Here is a 21,456-nt window from a genome sequence, read left to right on the forward strand (position 1 = left end):
ATAAAAGAAAAATACAAACAGTTGCCGCAAGTTTTTGCCAAATTAAATTGTTGTCGAAAAAAGCGTCGCAGCATGAAGATATACAGATAAAAATACATAAAACACGGACATATTTTAACTAACAAGTCCGACAATGCTTTCGAGTAATGAAACTTTACAGCCGGCGGGTTTTTCCAGCACTTTTGGGCGAGTTTTTCCGGCAGCGCTGCAGAATCCTTCGCTCCACGTTAGGAGTCGCCAGCGTTTTATTGCACGCCGACTACCGACACACTATTTCTTCAATGCGATGCGCCCAGGCCCCCGGATCTATTTAAGTGTTTTATTTATTTAATTGGCTTCAGTTACTGGCCAATTTCCTTCTTCTATTTTTGTTGGATTAAATTAAACTGCGCCGCAAAATATGTTGTTAACATCTAAATAACCACACATAATATATTCGTAAATATTGCGGCTATTCATTTCAATAAACAATATGGGAAAATATTTTCTGTGGTGGATTACCACTGTTTTAGCAATAACCATACAAAATCGATAATCCAGGCGCGCCGAGAGAAAATGCGATGTGCATTTGCGTATTAGGGCTGTCAGCGCTTTGGGAAAATCACAAAGCGCAGGTAACAACGCGGTGTGCGTTCGCTGACGCAAATAGTGATACATCTATTCGCTTGCGTAAAAAGCCGCTGCAAGTGTGAGACAGCAAAGCCAGTAAGTAGCGAATAGATAGCCGCTCTGACAGGTCGAGTATTAGTGACGTGCACATTATGAATCATCACTGACAGCGCGGATTTAGTTGACGGCTGCTATTATACTGGTCGACCGACATGATGCCGCCACCGCCGCCGCCCCCCATACAGCTGTGTGAGTTTGCACGCCGACGATCACCGATTTCCTTCGCCGGCACATAATTAATTATGATATTAATATTTTCGCGTTAGTAATGCGCCACTTGGATGATTTTCTCATCAACTTTGCGTCTGTGGAGTGAGGTAAGTTTGTTAAAGTAATGAAAATTTTGCAACAACCGCAAAAACGTTGTCTAGACTGACAGATTTTTTTTTCTTCTGTGTTTTATGCATGTAATGTATAAAAATCAAATTTTCTCGGAAATAAATTTAGACAAAAATGTTGCTGTTATTTGGAGTGAATTGCAAAACAACCAGATGCGACAACCTCTAAGTCAGCGAGAGCTTTGTCACCAAGACGGGACCGAAAACAAAGACTCAAAACTGTAAAACTGTTGTCCTTTCGTGGGTCTTGCCCTCCCTGGCGCAGAGAGAGTGAATGTAATTTAGAAAATTGCGAACAGAACGCCAGAACGCCGTTGTGTCCCCCCGACATTTACTGTTTTCGTTTCTTAGCGCTGCTCCCCAGTACGCAGCGCTATTTGTTTGTGTTTGCGCCGAGAGACCAGACCAGAACCCAGGCGCTCAGTGTGTAACGGAGAGATAAATAAAACAAATAAACTCGGGCGCTGTAAAACACAAAGAAATAGACGTAATATTTGATGGCGGCAATTATGGAAAACCTAGTGCGGCGTACGGCTAACGCAATAAGAAGGCATAATAACATTAGCACACACCGAGTGGTACACACCCACGGGTCGTCCTTCTTGGTCACTCCTGGGGTTGTTTCGGGTTCGTCGCTTGCGTGCACCCGCACGGGAAGTGAATTTAAAGAAACGGGAGCTTGCGCGCTTCCTCCTAGCTGACATTACGTGCCAACAATACGTCTCTCTGTGTGGAACTAAACAGCGGCGGACAGTGATGAGTGGCGGCGGTCAGGCACTGCGGCAACTTCGTCGGGCGCACACATGCCTCGCATGTTCGTTAGTTGGCTCCGGTTGGGAAGTTCGGGAATATATGGACAATGATTCTTGACAACGGGATACATGCTGCTCACGACGTTCCGACGTTTCGTATCATTTATGGTTTGTAATTACGGCAATAATTATTTGATTCATCGTTTCAAGCATTTAATAAGTGTAAAATTTTGTCTTCTATTCAAGTTACAATAAATCAATTGATTAATTTTGTTAAAAGGAAAAATTTGCGTTTTAAAAATTTTCTAAAAGTGACTTCATAAATTCAAATTGAAAAAGCATGTAAATTCCGGTTTGTTAACAGTTTGCTTGTGGCGTTATTCTTTGTTGTTCAGGCACACTGTTTGTTGTCGTCTTTGTAAATCCGCACGCAGTCGATTTTTTTGCGAATCCGGATGGCAAACAATACAATTGCGCACATGTCGAAGTATCCGCGAGCAGCGCGTTTGCATGAACACGGTCAAAACGATAAATGATACTTGCATATGTTGCGCACGGCTTCGGATTTCATGTTCACGTTGTATACATCTGCACGAAGCGGCGCCCTTGTTAATACGTAACAAGGTCTGCGTAAATTGATCTCTTTGATAACACAAAATAAACTGTTTATGAAAATAATGATTTGTTGCAGCCGGCAAAAAATCTTTCCTGTTTGGCAAACTTTTTGAACGAGTTGAATTGCAAGCTTTGCAAAACTTGCAAACAATAGTTTGTATATTTCCGGATGGGAATTTATTGAAGCACGAATAAATATTCTCGGGTTTCACCCACATATGAACGCGCTTGCGACAAACTTCACTTTCTTAAATCCGCGAAAATTAATGATCGTCGAAGCGCTGAGTGAATCCGACACCAACGCAATGCAAAAAATAAAACTCCGAATTGAAAAGAACTTTTAAATATACCGATATACGGGCGCAGAGCTTTGTAAAAAGTTTATTTCTTTCGGCATTCACATCTACGCAAAATTAGTTTGTTTCAAGCTTGAATTTTTTTTATGCCTTGCACATTTTATTTACGCAGCAGAACATATGTTTTATTTTTGTTACAGCTAGGAAAAATAGATGAAGCATGTAATAACGCGATACGAAAGCTGATATTAATCGTGCGCTCGAATGGCGTGTTTTGGATTTTTTTTATAGCTCCGCTTGCTGGAGGCGGCAGTGCCTAGGGACGTGTAGCTACTGCTGCGGAATGCCAAGGAAGGAAGTGGCCAGCGGTGTGGGAATTAAAATAATTGCATTGCTTTTTAACTGCATTGTTGGATGTAGTTGCATGTGCGCAAAATCATTTTTTTGCGTGCTTGCATCTGTGTATGCGAAAATGTTTGTAAACTTTTTATATTCGCAGCAATCGTGCCGAGTTTGCAACTTATCACAGAGTTATTGAGAAGTTATTGGGAGCAAATTGATTGATAAATATTTGAGCTTCCGCTCGGCTATGCATATGATACGGCGGGCGCTTCTCGCGCGCCTTGCTAAAATAAGATTTTCCGGATTCGGGATTCCTGCGTCGAGAGTGGAGGAATACTCTTCATCTCAACTCAGTTCTGAGACACGGGCGTTACACATGCGGGCGCAACATTTGGCACACGTAAATATTTGCGTCGACGTACGAAAAAGCTCTTCTTTTACTTCTTCATGCGAACGCATAAAGAATTGGATCCGACGATGCAATCTCTCGGATGCAATTTAACTCGAAACTTTATAAAACTTGTGTTCTGTAAAATCCAGCCACTAGTGATCGAATAAATTCGTTTTTCTTTATTTTTGTAATAAATATTGGTTGTAACACGATCGTTTTGATTGTTCTGACCATTAATAAATAAGCTGTTGCTTGAATTACAGCCGCCGCAGAAAATCAACAACAATCTTTATTGAAATATTAATCCTCGGTAACTAATATTATTACCGGAGCGCAGATAGAAAGACAGGAAAACGGCGCTTGAGGAAAAACGTCGGATATGTGCGCAGTGCGCGAGGAACACAAGTGGCTTATTATATTCCATGCGCGTTTTTCCTATGAATTCTGCCATCCATCATCATCGTGATGCGGCCTCCTTCGTTTCTCTTTCCGCCTGCCCGACCTCAACCACACATCCACGCACACTGGAACACAATCGTGCCAAATCGCTTTCTGTGTGCCGAAATTCAGCCGTGACGACCTCGTCTCGTCTCCAGACGAGAAGTCGATGCCTGTTTCTCGGTCAGGCGCGTTTCGGTTTCGTTGGTATGGTTGGCAAATCGTCAAACGCCGAAAAGCACATCGAGGGAGAGGTCACGGAATCTGATCTCTACATCCGGCCGAAATCAGGTCGGCCACTCGACCGTCGCTGATTGAATTCCGTTTTACTGCGCCAACGGTAGACCCCGGACGCGATTCGACAGTCCATCGGCGGGCTTTTGTAATAACACTTGATCAAAAGTCGAAATAATGCAATCGCTAAAAGGATTCTTCAAATAATCCGCATTTCTATTTGGGAATTGAAAACGACCAATCGTTCCCGCGTCAACAAGTTAAACTTGGGAAAATTGAGAAGATCTGGTTTATTTTATTTTAAAAAATGTAAGAGAAAAAGAAGAAGGAATGAGAAGATAAAATCTTTGCATGTGGTTTTGAAGTGGTGCAATATGCTTTTATGAGTAGGATATTAGGCTGATTTATATTTCGCATTTTATTGAATAATAGCTATTTGCTGGAGCGCACATGTGCGAGTGTATTATTTTCCGCCCTAGAGTCGGTGGTGAGCGACGCGCTTTACTAAAGCAAGCCACTTTAGACAATCGTCCTCAAGTCGCTCATAATTCATACGCGCAGTCGATAACTTCTCTAGTATTTTATTCCCTCTTGCGCTGCTTTTCCCCGCGTGGTTACATCAATTCGCATTTCTTGTTCCTCCGCTCGCTTTGCGTTTGAAATGCATCAGCGTAAAATGTCTCATTCGATTTGGTACCGCTGAATTTATTCCATATTTTTTGGTTTTTTATTCAAATTGAATATTTGAAGTGATAACTTCTTTGGAATCGTTGTGATTTCAAAATTAATGAAACGACACTAAAAAGAGACAAACATATTCGTTTATATGGTTTATGTGTATGTTCTTTCTGGTAAAAAACAGCAAAAAACTCTTTATATCGCCTTATACTAATCTGGAAATTTTAAGTGTCCATATATTGTTAGATGGTTAAAGAGATCATCTGTGAATTGTATTTATTTGCAACCCTTTAAATGTTTGAAAAGTACTTTAAAATATTATCAAAAGTTGCATTTGTCTTAATTTTTTTAAACTTGATGTGGCAAAAGCTGTATATCACCTATATGAATCAAGGAATTTTAAGTTGTCCTAAGTCATTGAATAGCTCAAAAGACACTCTACAATTTACATTTACTCCCAATACATTGAACCCTTGGGAAGTGCCCTAAAAATCCTATCAAAATTTGTTATATTTCTCAAAATTTCCAAACTTGCAGTGCAAAACACCCTATATCTCTTATACCAATCGAAGAATTTTAAATGTTCTTGCTTTGATGTGTTGTGGGAAAGATTCTCTTTAATTTGTGTTTATTTTCAGCCTTCTGAACCCTTGGAAAGTGCCTTGAAATGCCTATTAAAAGTTGTCATTTTTTGCTAATTTTTAAAGCTTGCAAAACACTCTGTATCTCCGATACCCATTAAACCATTTTAAGTTTCAATACGTCAAATTATAGCTCAAGACGCACTCTACAAACTGCGCTTGCGTTTGACCCTTTAAGCCCTTAGGAACTGCCTTAAAATGCTTGCCAAAAGTTGTCGATTATCTCAAATTCTTAAAACATACTGCAGAAAACCCTCTGTATATTCTAAACTAATTGAGGGATTTTAACTTTCCTTACATCATTGGATAGTTCAAGAGACCCTCTTTATATTTAGTCTATGTTCGGCCCTTTAAACCCTTGGTAAGTGCCCTAAAATGTTCATCAAAAGTAGCTATTTTCAACGTCATTTTTCTTTATTTTGTTGAAACACAGAGTCCAGAGTTTCTTAAAAATTAGTTTCCGTGAAAAACTAAGCGAAACTTTATTTTAAAACGATTTCTGAAATTTTAAAAACATGCTGAAATTTTAATTTTTACTCGAAAGACAGGGTCGGACTTTTTTGTAAAAAATTATTTGTCGAAAGGCAGGGGCGAACTTTTCATTTAAAATTTTTTCAGTGCGAATTTAATTTTTTTTCTAAAATTGTCAATATTGCCAAAATGATCAGTGCCAGAAAAAAATTGTTCTTAAATAATTTAAGCAGAATTAAACCAGCTATTGGAATCCGAAATCAGATTACGAAAACCCCAATTTTTATTTTGTCATAAAAAAATGAAAAAGTTTTGCCTTTTTTTTGACGAAATCTTTTCACGGTTTATTGTTTTTTATAGCGTAAATTTCAAAATAGCAATTTTGAACTTTTTTCTTCAGATTATGATAAAATAAAACATTCTGAAACATTAATTCTAGTAAACTTTTCTTCTCCAACCCTTATTTAAGGCTCTATTGCCACCGGTTAATTTCAGCCAAATTTAATAATTTTATGCGCATATCTACTAAACTAAAAATCTAAATAAAAAATATTACTAAAATATTTTGTTCAAATAATTGTTCTCTATAAGAATCATCAATAAAAATTTAAATTTTAATTTTTAATTTTTCTCATAAGAAATAATGAATATAACTTAAAATCCAGTTTATCGCGATTATCTCGCAAACTAATAAAGATAAAGAAAAACGGTTTTCAGATTCGGATTCAGGGCTGAAATATACATCATGTAATACTTAAAAATTTTTAATTTTCTACAATTATGTAATATTTGAAAATGGTTAATAACTCAAAAACTAATTAAGATATAGGAACAAAACTTACATAAATGGATTCTAGGTTTCTTTCTACATCATATGGGAAACTTTGAGGAAAATTTGAGTTGTGGTTCTTTTTGGTCCGTTTTGATTTTCACAGGTAATATGGAAAATATTGATGTTATCAGAAAACTGAGTGGATATCTTTCATCGCATTATTATTCTCTATCGAATGGCGTTTTCCATTTTTTCCTAGCTCATAATTTAATTTTTGGGCCAAAAAATAGTTAAGTGTAACCTCTTGACATTTTTCAAGTGGTTTTGGTCAACTTTTCAGAATCAAAAAACAGAATTAGCCGTTTTATAGATTCTTATCATGGCATGAAAAAAGTGCAAGAAGTTTCTTTCTATCTTTATTACTTTCCGAGAAAATCGCTTCGGAAAATTGCTTTTCACTTCTTCAAAAATAATATTTTTTAAATCTTATCATGTGTAGAATTGTTTGCTGGTCGCAATGCAGTTTTCTATTTTTGTTTATCTCTATTAGTTTCTGAGATAATCGATAATTAAGTGTGACCGGAAGTGCACGGAATACTTAAATGTGTTTACAGGATAAACGGTAAGTATACCCGAGTAAAATGTTATAATTATAATGTAATTAATAGTCTCTCTTTACAGTAGTATTATTATCTTTTAAAAATAATTTAAGGCACGTAATAAAATGTCAGGCGCCTCCGCCATATTTTTGAAAATTATTTCCATTTTTATATAAATTTGATAAAAATAAGTTTTTATAGCATATTTTTAGAGAAGATAATTAATTGAATTAAATATTTTAGTAGATTATTTTAATTAGGCATTTAGTTTAGAAGATATTAGGTAACTTTGGTTCAAATAAACCAGCGTCAATAGGGCCTTAAATATGTCTTGTAGAAGAAAAGTTTACTAAAATAAATGATTTATAATATTCTGTTTTATAATAATTCGAAGAAAAAATTTCAAAATTCCAAAATTTAAATTTATGCTATAAAAAACATTAAACCGTGAAAAGATTTCGCCATAAAAAAGGCAAAACTTTTTCATTTTTTTATCACATATTAAAAATTGATATTTTCAAATTCTGATTTTAGATTCTGATAGCTTGTTACATTCTTATTAAATTATTTAAGTACAATTTTATTCCAACTGGGATCATTTAGGCCCTATTGACAATTTTAAAGAAAAATTTGACTTCGCACGAAAACGAAATTTGTTAAGGCGATTATTATCAAAACGGTACATCTTGGAACAAAATGTTATTAAGATAAAGTATTTCAAATCACATTTTCATCAATAATCTGCAATAAAAATAAATAAAAATTTTAATATCTGGCGCCTCCGCCAAAATATTTAATACGCACAATTAATTTCCATTTTAACAAAATTTGGAAATTTAAATACGCTGCCTGCACAGAATCACTGAAGAATCTAGTACCTGAAATCCATTCTTTACTAATCCTTTTAGTTCAAAAATTTCAAGCGTTTAATGTTCGTAAATAAATTTGGACCTACAATATTTTAACACAAAAATTCGACCCTGTCTTTCGACACAAAAAAATTTAAAGACAAAGTACGGCCCTGTACTTCGATACAATAAAATTTAACAGAAAAGTGCGGCCCTGTCTTTCGACACAAAGAAAAAATTAACAAAAAAAGTCGACCCTGTTTTTCGGCACAAAAATTTAAAAATTTTTTCCGGCGTTGTTCAATTTGGTAGCCAAATATTTATGACACGTATGATTTTGATTGACTTTCTATGGAACGTATTCAATTAAATTGAAAGTTAGCCGCGAAACAGGAAACCAATAATAATCGACGCGCAATACAATGAGAATTAAAAACAAATATAGATTTTGTGAATATTATTGTATTCAAATAATACTTGTAAATATTTCAATTATAATGCAAACCCGAACTTGTGCAAATTTTTCGAATAATGAAATATGCACGCATAAAATTGATTTCAAACGAGACTTTTCAATTTTCAAACCTGGTGTGATAACAAACATATTCCGATTGCGCACCAAACAAGTGCAAAACGTTAGGGGGCGGTTGAAATAAGGTTAGCACGAGTTGATTTATCGCGAGTTTTACGAGGGCGCACATAAATCGACAGCATTTTTCATTTTAATTGCCAAACATACGCAAGATAATTTTATACGCGCGTAATAGGTTTTCCAAATCGTTTTTGATTGTTTTCCCTTTACTCATTTGCCGCCGCCACAATAGCGCGCATATCTTCGGCGATAAAATACGTACCAACGCCAAATTGATATTGTCTGCATAGTAATTAGCTGAGCAAGCCAATTTGGTAGTTATTTGCAGCTGAACCATTTTTTACCTACTGAAAATCGATAAGGTTCTTAAAAATCTATTTTTACATTTGTCACTTAGTATTTTATTATTCACAACTTTTAACAGGCTTAAAACAACAGAAAAACTTACTAAAAAATGTATACAGTTGAAGAGAATTTGTTGGTGAGAAATAACCCACGCATAAAATAAGCAGCAAAACGACGTGGGAGTGAAAATAATAAAAACAAAGCGACAGCGCGTCATCAGCGTTCCGAGCGCAATAAATCATTGTCAGGTGTATTTAAAAATACGCGACACAATACCATCACGTATAAAAAGCTACAAAGCCACAGACACATCGCAATGACTTATTTTAATTCATCTATGTCATATCAAAACATAATGTAAATTTTATTTTCTTCTTTCAAAATGCAAACCGTTGCAACTTTACAATTTATTTATTGTGTTAGAGGACGTCATCGGTGTTAGACGAGAGTGGTGAACGGCAGTGCACGGCGACTGGGACTTTGAAACAAAATAACTGACATAAAATCGATTAAGACTGGGAATATTACCTTGGAATATTTCTCTTGGGGCACCCGCGCTGCCGACACGACACATGTGCATGCATGTTTGAGCATTAGCTACCTGTTCGAGCGCGCAGGACGCCAACAGCACAACGACGACTACGACGAGCAATAATGTACTCCACAAAAAAGAGCTACATGCTTACAAGATGTTCATGAATATTATAATTTTATTTTACATTTTACCCTATTTATATCGCACACAAGAAATTGATTTTTTTCCCGGTTTGTGTTTGTGTAATGTTTGTGGTTTAGGAAAAATTACTACAGCTTTGAAGGTGGTGGGATACATGGAAATAGCTCGTAAACTTAATTTATCGTTAACTTAAACCAACTAAAACCGGTTCATGCTTTGGCTTTCCAGCTTGTATTTTCTTATTTATATTTTACTTTCAGACTTTTCGACCGCAGGCTGCAACGACACCCCGCAAACACCGAAGGACACCGAAGAAGAAAGTGGAAGCAAGAGTCCATAGTCAAGTCTTAAACGCAGAGCGTATGTAATTTTGTTTATCTATTAAAGTTAGTCGCTGTTGGAAACATGTTTAAACTTGCAAGCGTGCGCTATGCGACAAACCATACTAGAAACTGTTGTGCAAACAAAATGCCTTTAACTTTTAATAAACTTTGTGTAAAGGAGAAAAAGAATGTCTTGTTAATTTAGAAAAAAAATAGTTTTACAAAAACTCTAAAATTATTACTATATTAACTGAAAAAAATGATCAAAATGAGGAAAATTTTAGTTTTTAATGTTTTTGTACACGAAATAGTTATAAATAATAAGATTTCAGCAATAAATCGAAATAATTCAGTTTGCACTCCAGTTTTAAAAGTTTAAATTAAAATAGCAATTCTCGCGGGGTAAATACCTTCTAGGAAGGCTGGATTCTGTGCACCGCTGTTGTTGGTGATGGCGCATCGCAAATCTATTTACCCAAGAGCACAAAAGCGGTCGGGGGTACGCGCGCCCGACTTTACTACATCCGCGCGGATGTAAATTATATTAGCAATTGATGTCGCCGAGCAATTTCCAACTCGTAAAATGCTTAATTGCACGGAATTAGAATGTAAGTACCTACGGTTGGAGGGATGTTATGTGTTGCGCGGCCATTAATAACGCCCCCGAAATTATCACTCCCGAAATTTATTGGCCCATATAATTTTACTCAAGCCGGAGCCAAAAACCGTTCGGATACAGCAAAAAAACACACACTTACGCACATTTGTACAACTTGAAGAAGAAGAAGAAGAGTAGTGTCTAAGTGCGTGGCAGACGGACAAGTTCAGATTGTGGATCAGGATCAAGACAACCATATAGAAACGTCAAGGAGTGAAAGGCAAAAAAAAAACGACGCGACAAAAAAGCCTCGGCGAAACGAATGTGCTATAAAACGGGGGCCAAAGTTCTAAATATTTTTTCACTTAGACTTTGTAATATCTTCCCTAACTACTTTTCTTTAAGCTCTTTGAACTTAGACAAGAGCTAATATATTCTCGAGCTCTAAATCCTGACGGTTTTTTGTTACTCTTTCGATACGTTAGGCAAAAGTGCCAGTGGCAGTGTCGAAAAAAGGCCGAGAAAAGAACCTCGACGAACCTTACCACCCACTCACACCTTACATCTTTTGCAGTTGCTGGAAGCCTTCCCGCAAGATGGATGTGGGTGCTGCGTGGCGATTCTAGGGCATTTTGCAAGATATTACCGGCTGGCAAATATTGTCGAATGGCTTGAGCGAGGTGCGCACACGCTACAAAGAAGATGTTGGTTGCTTTTATTAACGCCAACACGTTTCTAATATATCGCGTTAAGTTATATAACTGCGATGTGTAACGAGCTCGCGCACGTATCGGCCGGATTTATGCGCTTCGTATTATATTTAATGCGTTTGATAATATTCGTAATATTTTTTATGTTATGCATTCTTCTTGCCCGGAGGCCGGGCGGCGTAAACAATGTTTATGGATGCATAAATTGTGAATATATTGCCACTTTCCATTTTCTCTTTGGCCCACTACACAACAGAAGTTTCAAAATAGAAAAAAAATGTTTGGACCTTTTATAATCACATCAAAATAATGATATTAATTTCCTGAAAGATTGGTTTGATGTAAATTGACAAATAATGCATGCAGTACGGTTTTATGTGGCATTAGTACAGTCTGATTTCGATAATGTCGCTGAGAGGAATAATGACAATCGCAGCTATTGTCGGCGTTCTTGTTGCGGTGGTAGATAGGGAACGCGCCGGCGGCGGCTAATGGAAATTGCTCATTCCCACGCGCGGAATATTGATATATTGCTTTGATGATGAGTCCGCGCGGTGTCACGCTAAAATCCAGGGTGTTGGCGAGGCTAAACTACACCGTGCCGGACGATTGAGCCGACTAATGTCGCATCCAATTACGCTTATTAATCAATGCATTTGTATTCATTGATAATGATAAGCCGATAACGGATTGGACATTGTTAATGTACAATTATTTATTGAAAATCTTTTCGCATAAATAACAACCACTCAGAGCTGAGTGCAAAATTTGTTGTGGTTGGCAATTTCGTTATTTTTGAAGTTTATTAATTAAAAGCCGATTTGCGTGGTGCAAGTCAGCGGTTAATACATCTTGTAACCGTGCCAAGTTTTAAACTAACGCGATTTTACGATGTAGCGAATAAATTTCACACTCTAGACGTTGTCGCGCATAAATTTATACAAAGTGATAGCGCACCAACTTTTGTGACGCGCCACGAAAAAGTATTTCAACATTTCCATCGGTAGTATAATTAAATCTTGGTCAAAAATGTGAGACGGTTCTCAATAACGGTCTCTTTTGACACAAAGCCTTTTGTGCTGTGCGTTGCATGACATTTTCTATTAAAATAGTTTCTCAGTTAAAGCAACTATGTGCGTTGGTACAGTATCGCAATGCAAACCAGCCACTTCCAGGTCATTACACGTCACATAGCGTCTGTACATAACAAAGCACTATGCATTTATATATGATTATAATTAAGCGTGTTTAAAAATACAGCCAGCCGGCTGGCTTGACGCACGCGCGTCACTCGCAGCGTTGTTTAAATACATTACGCCCCAGTGCAAATGTAACACATTACAAGCGTATAGACTCGCACATAACACGATTTTACTTTTAAAGTCACCCGCGACGCCGCCGGGACCACACTATTAACATTTCGGCGAAAAAGTTTTCGCATTGCTCTCGGTGCATGCCCGTCCGCGCCGCGTCGCGCCAACTTTAACGGCCAAGGACTATGAGCTTTGATTGCGTAACTTTGCACTTTGTTAACCGGCCGGAATGAAGTGCACTGTTTCGGAATTATAATGGTGAAAGTTTCGAAATGCGGATTTGTCGCGTGATTTTCTTCTACGTCTAAAGATCTCACCATGAATTTACATTTGAAACATCAAAAATACAATTCGTTAAATTTTTGCGTTTATTAAATGAAATAGACAATTTATTTTTTGATCTACGTTGAAAAATATTTATTTTTACTATTCAATTAAACGCACCAAATTGATTTTTTCCAATTTAGCAGTTCAATTGACTTAACAATGGTCAAAATTGATGTTTGGTTTTGTGAATGTACACAATATATTTATTATAAATGTAAATATTCATTCATTAGATATTCGATAACAGAAGTAATTTACACTGACAAGAAACTAAGTCCAAGTTAAGACGTGTCCGTGCAGTACAGATGATCTTCGAACATTTAACAAGTCGTTTATTATCTATGTTAAAGTCCACAACGCAGAGTGCTTCAGTGGAGGCGCCGGGCAACTGTGGTCAGGTCCAATGCAGCATCGTCGATGCCAAGGGAATTAAATTTGCAATGACCAAGCACGAAGCGAGGACAATCACTTAAACATAACCGAAATGTAGGATACAAGACTTAATCCTAGACATGACACGAAATGTTACCATCACAGCAATTGAATGAAATTTACATCAAAACTAAAATTTTATGAGAAAAATTGATTAAATCTCTTTTGGCCATTACACGTAATTAGTAAAAGTATGGACGGTTTGAAGCAGGGTAAGTTCATGATGTGGGGTCTTTCAAACTTGTGTAATAACCATCATTGTGATTATCTAATGATTCTAATGCAATTTTACGATTACGGTTATTATTTTCGGTATAATCGCGGTGATCGCTTTCCGACGAGGCGATAGTGAAGCCGGAAGCACCCCGAAAATAATTGAACTGGATTTGTGCAAACACACTGCGAAAAGTAGTGGATATAAAAGGGCTGCTCGGGAGTGGAAAAATGAAGGAAAAAATAGGTCGCTTAATCCGCGCCCATTCACTAATCCACCATGGCGTGGTGTCTCTCATAGGGAGAAAGTGCTCCCTTTCCGAAACGCGGAGGACGCAAACGAACTCGAGGCCGAAACCGAAACACGTTCGTTCCAACTACCCTCGAAAAGAGACCCTCTACTATACTACTCAATGTGAGAGTATTTTATCGGGTTGTATGTGTGTGTGGGTGTTGTGGGACGCAGCGAAGGCAAAGCTCTGGTAATTGCGTTTGGCTATTCACACACGGTCCTCCCGGCTATCCAGTAATCGAGGGCCGGAGCTGTCTTAATTGATCCAACAATGCGGCAGCTCCGGCATTCTATCCGACAAACAACCGCTACCACCGCCGCCTTCTCAAAATCACACACTTCACTCGGTATACTGGCGGGCGGCGCAACAGACAAAAGCACGACAGTTGAAATAACGACAAAACCTCTACTATTCACACTACATTAACAGACGGACCATGTGTGGGAGTACGTGTCATTAATTTATATCAAAAACAATTATATTAAAAAATATTGTATATTGAACGAAATATTATTAGATAGTAATAGTTGTAGCGTGATTTATGATTTATGAATAAAATATGAATTAAATCTAAGCGATATTGCAAAAACAACAACCGCCCCCCAACTGGTACATCGAGAAAGTGCATGTCTTGTGAGTATTAACCTAATGCGGTACAAGAAGAATAATTTATGCAATATTACGTACGTTCCTTGCAGATTACCAGATTGTTCCTGATGAAAAATTGTTTCATGCACGAAAATATTTTTTATTTCTTGGAAGAAAAAAATTACAATTAAATCAAATTAATTTTGTCGTTTTATTTTTGAGGAAAATCTGGCGGAAAGTTTTAAGGGTTGTTTTTACTACGATGCCATTAGTCCCAAGACCCTTATCCACAAGCCGACGTTAACCTTAAGAGCAGCAATGACTGCGAAGAACATCGAGGTCGGTCGATGCAAAAATCCGATGAATATTTCACCTCCGACACGCGTAACTGAAACGGCGGGAATGTAAATCTGTTCCAGATGTAAATGAAATCCGTCGCCGGAGACTTCAGTTACGATTCTTTAGAGAGCTGGGCGGTGGTGGAGGCGGCGCGCCGCCGCGTAACAGATCAGCGTCGATCCCGACGGAGGCATTCCGTCCGAAATAAGAACGACGTCGGCGACACTTATTATTTTTTTAAAGGATTGCATTCCATAAAATACCACGTCACGCACACAAAAAAACTACCTCTATTACATTTATGTTGTATACTGTGTGTTGGCTAAAAATAATTAGAGAAAAAAACAGTAACAACTGCGTATAATACTCCAAAGACGTCGATAATTAGGTGTTCATTAGTGGGACGTAACTGGGTCGAACAAAACAATGATGAAACAAACAATGCTTTCCTTGGCCATTAACTGATTAAAAATTGTTTGCACTATTTTCCACTGACGCATGATCTATATCTGAAAAGAAAAAAATACCTCGGACAAAAGAAAGGAGAAAAATTACAAGGAGGCGGTAAAAAATAGCTTCAATTATTCCATCCTGGGGCCGCAATGAAAGAGAGGCCGGTGCTCTCAAGTTTGGAAAACATCTCAAGTGCGAGCGCGCGCAAAAAACGTTGGATAATAATGTGCGAGAGTGGTCGATGTCTGAGAACTTCTGAATTGTTGTTATTAAATAAAAGCGAGAAGAAAAGCGCGACCGCAAAATTGCCGTTTGCCAATAATGGAACGCTTTATTACTCGAAACAAAACAAACATTTTTCCAGGCTCTCCCTCCGCATTGCAAATTATGCGTGTAATTTTTTTCCGCTTGATTTCTTTGTGTTTGTCAGAAAAGAAAATAAATTTAAATATAAATAAAATAAAAACGCATGACAAACAAAACGACTTGAAAAAATAAAATTAAAATAAAATAAGCATTTATGGTATTTACTTTCATATTTTTGTGATTTTCTTTTGGAAGGAAAATAAGTCGATGAATAGAGTATTCAACTGAGAACATTGTGGGGCATTAGCTAAACGTTTATATTGTATCGAACGACTTGGGAGCTGCGTCTCGAATAAAACGCCAGCGTTTAAGGGTAATGATGTTCGCCATATAATCGACTCGCAATGATTTAAATTCACCCTGGCGCTTGTCAAAGGAAGAGTCGTAACAAGTTCGCCGACATTCACTTTTCGAATCGAATGATTATTTTAAAGTGGCGTTATGAAACATTCCACGCTGAATTCCGATTTTCAATTTCCATGCGCCGCACGTAATAAGGTATCGTCGAACGATTGGAATGCATAAAATAAAACTTTGCAAATTTTTAAAGTAACAGAAACTGCTGGAAATAGGAAATTGAAAAAAATTATATTTTTTCTTTTATTTTAAAACTACTTAAATAGTTTTATTTCTGTTAACGTACTATTTAATTGTAATAATTATTGTTTTATCACTTTTTGGTTAATGTTGACTTCAAAATAAACTTCAAAATAAATATTTAAGAGAGTCAAATTTGCTTGAATCTCTAATAAGCTAGTGGATAGTTGGCGCGAAAACGGTTTGCCATCAATTATTCCATTAATTGTATTAACAATGTAAATGTTGCAACTGAAATGTGTTGTTTCGTTTAAATTGCGTTCGGCTAGTGTCCATCAGAGAAACACGGACGGACGGCTTGTATTAACAATGTAAATGTTGCAACTGAAATGTGTTGTTTCGTTTAAATTGCGTTCGGCTAGTGTCCATCAGAGAAACACGGACGGACGGCTTTAGTTTTGCGGCCGATACCGCTCTACCGCCGCCGCCAATGATGGAGCAATGAGAGCGAGTGGAAGCGTCCCGAAGATTGATTGAACAATTCACTGAGCTGAATAATTAAATTGCCAATTCAGTGACATGTGATCGTGTTATTTATTAAACGCGCGCGGCAATAATTTCGCTGTGATTAAAATATTTCGATTTATTATTATCAGCAGGACATTATTTTCCCGCCCATGTTTAACACGCTTTTTTGTAATTTATTTTTAAATGTTTTTGCTGGTTAAATGAATATTTTGAATCGGTTGAAATTTTAAAGTGTATTTTTAAGAAGATGCATGATCATGTTAGGTAGTAATCACAATAAAAAATGGCGCATATTAGATGCTTTAATTGCAGCCAGTTTAGGCGTGCAATTAGGAGCAGATAATTGTGAATAATGAAGTAGCACAACAAACGCACGGAGCGCGGTCGCACGGCGTCGCCGCTGCCTCCATTACCGCCGGCTCCGCATTATACGCTTACTTTGTATTATAATAAAGAGCATTACGTGTTAAGTAAGGGGACATGAATATGAATGTGCGCGCGACGGCAAACTGCAACAACGCGGGCGGCAGAAACCGAGCAGAAAATCAAGTCGTCGCAACGACTATCTGGAGAGGAGCGTGCGGGCTGTCGGACACACCCCCGGCTTCGCCTGCGACATTGATAAAGGGCCTTATTATGCGGATTAACCGCGCGACGAATGCTGCCGCCACTGCCGTCGCGGAACGCATCGCTTAAAACATCACAGTGTTCACTTCAAAAGCGGATTTTTCCCGCAAACGGCGAACTACTTTAGTTGCATTTCAATTGACTAACGACTAAGACAATTATTTAAATTAAATGCGGAATGAAACCATTTGGAGTCTAAAAGGTTGACGTAAATAAAAGTTGGCGTTGTAAAGTGCACGAGAGCCGGATTTTGGAGTTGTTGTAAAAAATAACCGCGCATTATGGTCGGAATGAAGTGGGTATATCATCGTGACGTCACGCGACTTTTGACTGGCGTCGCGGTAATAAAAAGCGACGCTGTCGGCGACGTGGCGGCGACGTCGACGTCGTCGCGACGCTGCCTAAGCCGCGTGCAGGTTTATGTACGCGTCTCGCGCGCCCCGGGCGCGCACCGGCGCCCACTTCGTTTGGGACTTCATGCGCCACCGCGGGCCGCCGCCCCGAGAGCGCTTAATCCTCGGATTTATTCCAGCAGGTTATCTGGACCGTATATCTCCCGAGGACCGCGGTCTGCCCGAGCATACTAATAGTAAACCTACAGATTCGGCTGATAAATAGTTACCACAGCCAATGTACGGTATTTATGGGTGGATTTGTGACACCGAACTTGCTCACTTCGGGGCCGCCGCCGCGACCGCTGCTAGTTTCACAGTTGTTATGGCTTGTTGGCGTCGGCCCTTCGCGTAGATATTTTCAGCGAACATATTTCCGTTTCAATTCGGTCAGAATTAATTTCGCTGAAAGTGGCGGTTTGTGTGAACGCGAGCGACGAAAAAGTGAATTTAATTTGAAAATATATGATGCGGAATGACAGATTTTCGATTTCGGGCGCTGCGTTTTTTTTTCTGCGCCGTCCACAAATTCGTTTCATGCAATATTTGGGATGTATTTTTTTATGTGTTGACGTTGCACTCGACTTTCACAATATTTTCAATCTGGCACATAATTAAATTGATTGAAAAAAAAAAACGATTTTATAAATTCAATAAAAAAATGTAATTTTTAAAATTTATTTAAAAATCTATTTCAATATTTTCTTCTATATTTATTATTTTTGTCATTGAACGTATGAATCGTTTACACGCACAATTAAAAATAACTTGACCTTGCAAATTTAATTTTGTGATGGCAGACAAAAGGTGTTTTCATGTTTGTGTTTGAACATGTTAAATAAAAACATAATTCGCGCAGGAAAACAAGAAATTATTGACTAGGGGGCGAAAGCACAAAGGAATTTTCGTTGCCCACATGTTTGGCGCGCATGTTGCGAGGCTGCGCGCACTCGGCCCGGGCAATAATCGAAAAATATAGGCCGCATTTAATAATTTATATTACCCATTTACTCGACGCTTAAAGGAAGCACTACTGCGTTGTACCGTTTCCCTTTATAAGCGCGAGCGGGTGATAAAAAGACGGCAAAAATAAGTGCGTTACGTTATGCCACATACAAAGCATAAAATGTGCACGGCGAGAAGAGGAGAGGGAAAAGTGGAAACACATAAAATGAATATGAAAATGTACACGTTTTTTCCCTGCTCTTGCGTCTCTCCTTTGAAGATTGTATTCTTATTTTGCATGCTGTTTCGCCGTTTTCGTCCGCGCGGCGAGGATAAATGGTTAAAATGACTCATATTTCTGTACGTGCTTCAGATTTTCCAACTTCGGCAATGTAATTATACAGGTTTCGTAGTAACTTTTGCGCAGGTGGAGAGGAAAACCTACAAATGTGGACGGTCATAATTACAAAAGGCGTGCAAAGGCGTTGTAATACGCAACACTTCAACAAACAACTCAACACACGCAAAAAAATATTAAATAACAATAACAGCCTTTTTATATCATAATTAAAAAATACTAAACTATTTATTAAATGGTTCTTGAGAAACATTTTGTCAAGTAATTACAAAACTTGTCGCTTTAGTAAATTCCTAGATTCCGTCGCGTCTCAATTTTCTCATGATGATCTTTATTTTTTATTTTTTCCTCATCTTTCTCTTCTGTTTTGTCTGTAGAGGTAACTAGGCTATTTCAGCCGCCGGATCGCACCGCTCTTTATGCCATCCGGCCAACTGTTCCAAAGTGTAGTAAAAACTTTGTCCTCCAGAAAATCCTTTGCTTCTAAAAGTTGCATTTCTATACAACTGAGAAAAATCATAAAATAAAACATAATTTTTAGCTTTATATTTTAATTTGTCTTTTTGTTAAAATATATTTTAATTGCAACAACACTTGTGTCAAAAAATACCAAAAAATATTGTTTATTGTCGACCGCAAACAAAAGAAGAAAAACTTTAACCAGACGGTTGACTTACAGTTTAAGAGTTCCCCGAAGGCGGCAGCATCCTCATGAGAATCACCCACCAGCACGAAAAGACATTTTAAATAATACATGCGCGCACCCTCAAGATATAAACGTTTTTTATAAGTGCGCGGCTATTGTCTAGCGCCGGCAGCGCACGTAGATGCAGAGCAACAGCAGCGGAACGTATTTCACGCCAGCAGATAAAGAAATGGGCATGCAGGCGTAGATCGTGCGCATCATATTAATATGCGATTAAAATTTATACGCTGTGGGTGCTGTGCATCATTTCGAGCGTGTGCGCAAATTTATTCTGTCAACGATAAAAAATAACCAAATTTTCGTTTTAGTTTTAGTACAAGTCTTCGGTAGTTGTGTGGTGGTGTAATAAATTATTATCATTAAATTGCAAACGGGAAGGGTGTAAGGGTGCTGCGGTGCGTTGGTTTGCGGGTAACACAAAAGGGATTTACTTAATAAATATCATCTGGAAATGAGTGGCCTAATTCTATGGTGGAGGCGCTGGGCAATAGCTCATGCGCTACGCGTGACCACATTTTATATACTGTATATATCAATTTGACAGTAAATAATATGTGCTAGTTTTAAAAATTTGTGTTTTTGCGGAATTGTTTTTAAAATATTTGCATGTGTAGTAAGAATGTGAATTACTATAACGTACATTTTAAAGTAGATATTTTGGGGTTGTCAAATCGTCCTTGGGGAGTAGATATGAGTAAATGAGCGTGTGCACGCAGCCGACAATCGTAGGCAAAAGGCTAAAATTAGCATGGGATAGATGGACCATATGTAAGCATAATCCCATGTGTAATCCCGTATCTGGCGCGGCGGCGCAGCGGCGTGCCGAGATAAGACATACTGTTATGCGAGCGGCGTAACAACGTCCCGGGCAAATATGCAGGCCTCGCGCGCCCGCGCTCGTTTGCCGCAAACCGTCTTAATAGTAATTGGTCTGTTCCTGGCTAAATTCCCGGCGCCTCCGCAAAGCCCTCTCCGCATGGAACTATCCGCTTCACTGCTGCACCTTTGCTTAGGACTCGCAAAAAAGTTTACATTTCGTATGCAACATCAATAAATTTCTGGCCTCTTGAAGGTAAAGAAACGAAGAAAAAAATGCCACGAAGCTTAATAAGCGTTCCCTTGACGACAGGGCTGCTGGTGGCGAAAAAATGCGGAAAAAACGAAACAAAATTCAATTATCAAAGTGTACACATTCGCACCGTGGTCCTAGCACAAAATACACAAGATAATGCCGGAATTTGCAACGCGCAAATCGCAAACTTCTTAGCGCGGCTTAATTGAATTACTCCCACACCTGGCATTAAAGAGGTAGTGCATTAATTACGCTATTAATTTACTCAATTGCTAATAAAGTAGTAGAAGCACGGCACTCCACTGCGGCACGTTTTACTTTTGCTCTTCTTTTGATAGTTCATTTCAATTAACACTTATAATTTTGTTACAGCATCACAAACATAATTATACACGATCGTGAATAATAAAATTTCTACTATAATCTATAGTATACCTGATTATAAAAAAATGATAATAAATTATGTCCGTGTGGCGTGCGATGATAAAGCGACCGGCGAGCTCTAAAACAATCCTAAAATTACAAATCTCGAGGCTGTAAATCTCGCATTTGCACCAGAACACAACGGCCACGTGGGGCAGAAAAGCGCGCGCATAGATCTCACAAGAAAACTATTTAGTAGTCAACTGGTTCTCGCGC

Source organism: Atheta coriaria, unplaced genomic scaffold (genome assembly GCF_025399875.1).
Source record: "Atheta coriaria isolate IRGN ID8LTWV9N9 unplaced genomic scaffold, Caltech_Dcor_3.1 hic_scaffold_5_pilon, whole genome shotgun sequence".
Classification (NCBI taxonomy): Eukaryota; Metazoa; Arthropoda; class Insecta; order Coleoptera; family Staphylinidae; genus Dalotia; species Dalotia coriaria.